We start from the raw sequence: 2,272 nt of genomic DNA on the forward strand, positions 1-2,272 counted from the left end.
TTACCGCTGTTCTTTGGCTTTCTGAAACACGTTTCCCTGACTCACACACCTCAGAGTGGGCCAAAGGGCTTGGTATTCTGTTCCCCTTCTTGTGGGATGCAGGTTCTTTTTGACTTTAGAGTCTCTCGGGGGCCGTCAGCTCTCCCACTTGTGAGGTGAGATTTGTGTCTTTCAGTGAGGGAAAAGGCTTAGTAGGCAGAGTTCAAAACAACAGACTATTTTTAACACAAGCTTTATGTTCCTCAGTTGTGGTTCCCACTTCTACTATCATTACTTATTCATGGTTATTTATTTCCACATAGCATGACCCTTTACACTAATAGGCTCAGCAAAACAACCTCTTAGAGAAAAACAAAGCAAACAAACACATCCCAATCCAAGTTCCATGCTGACACGGGGAGACTAGTCCTGCTCTCTCCTTGCTGTGTGGCACTAGAATTGGTACCTGTGGGAGCAGCAGTTCCTGTTAGTCACTGAGAGGTAGGTATCTCTGCTTCAGAAATGCCATTGGAACAGGATGGGATGTGTCAGCTCAGGAAAGTCACAGGAGACAGGCGGCTGAACTGAAGAGGCAGGAGAGATTGTGATCTCTGAAGAAGAAGGTGGAAAAGGAGGGGGATGAAAGAGGAAGGGAAGAGACAAACAGAGGTACATTTTAAAGCCTCTATTCCCTGAAACTCAGTCACGATACAGGACAACCATTGAAATCGGGCCCCACTTACTTGGGCAAGATTCTTAAAGCAGGGTCCCTTTAAATAGGCAGACCTTAATTTTTAAAATGCCTGATAGTCATGTCTGTATCCATGATTCGGGTGTATATCTGGCTCTGAATAAACACTGGTTGACTGATGAATCTACAGAATTCCAATCCACAAGGAATTCTTGCTGTTTTCACTGCAGAATCTTTTTTTCTTTTATACCTTAGCAAATGGAATATCCATGTATCTAGGGAGGTTTAGACCCAATCATAGGAATCACCATAGATCTCAAGCTGAAAGGGACCATGGGTCCTTTAGTGCAGCCCCCTTATTTTAAAAATGAGGGAACCAAGGACCAGAGATATGGAATGATTTACCCATAGGATTTCAGAGTTTGAAGCCATCTTAGATGCCACTGAGTCCAGCCCCTACCTGGAATAAGAATCCCTGCTACAAAATAACCGACCCCTAGCTTTTGCCTGAAGACCTCTAGAAAGATAGAACCTATTCATTCCTCTCGGAAGAGCCGTGATTAGGAGTTTACTTTTATATCAAGCCTAATTTTGCCTCTGTTATTTTTGCCTTTTATTCTTCATTCTGTCTCTGGGGGTAAACCACACAAATCTAACTACTCTTCTATATAACAGCTCATCAAAAATACAGTGACTTTTATCATATGTAATTATATACATCTTTTCTCCAGGCTAAATATCCCTAGTTCTTTAATCCAGTTTTCACATGGTATAAATTTGAAGTCCTTATCTATCTTTAATACTTATCTCTGGACCCTCTCCAAATTACCAATGTCCTTCCTAAAATGTAATACACATAAATTAACACAATGCTCCAAATGTGATGTGACCAGTACAGAGTAACCAGTGAGGGAGAGTGGGTAGGGAGCTGGCCTACTTAGTATCAAGAAGTCCATGATTCATATCCCACATATGATACTTCCTAGTTGTATGAGCCTAGGCAAAGACTTTGAATCTCTCTGTACCTCAGCTGTAAAATATGCTTCATAATTCCTAAGGTCCCTTTTGAACTTTAAACCTATCATCCTATGACTTCCTTATTCTTGGACATCACATCTCGCAGCATAGCCCAAGACTACCTTCACTTTCTCAGCCACTAGAGCACACTGTTTGAGTGACTATGGGGTGCGGTGGATAACCTACTCAGTCCATATTCAGGAAAATTCATCTTCCTGAGTTCAAATCTGACCTCAGATACTTACTAACTGTGTAATCCTGGGCAAGTCATTTAAGCCTCAGTTTCCTTATATGGAAAATGAGCAGGAGAAGGAAATGGCAAAACATTTCAGTATTTTTGCCAAGAAAACCCCAAATGGGGTCATAAAGAGTTGGATACGATTGAACGGAGCACATTGTTTACTCATAATAAGTTTAAAGTCCAAGTGGTAGTCCTGCACTGGTCACACCACATTTGGAGTGTTGTGTTAATTTATGTGTATCACGTTTTAGGAAGGACATTAATAATTGAGAGAGTATTCAGACATAAGTATTAAGAATAGAGGACTCCAAGTATATAGCACATGAAAACTGGATTAAAGAACT

The sequence above is a fragment of the Notamacropus eugenii genome, chromosome 2 (assembly GCF_028372415.1).
Source record: "Notamacropus eugenii isolate mMacEug1 chromosome 2, mMacEug1.pri_v2, whole genome shotgun sequence".
Classification (NCBI taxonomy): Eukaryota; Metazoa; Chordata; class Mammalia; order Diprotodontia; family Macropodidae; genus Notamacropus; species Notamacropus eugenii.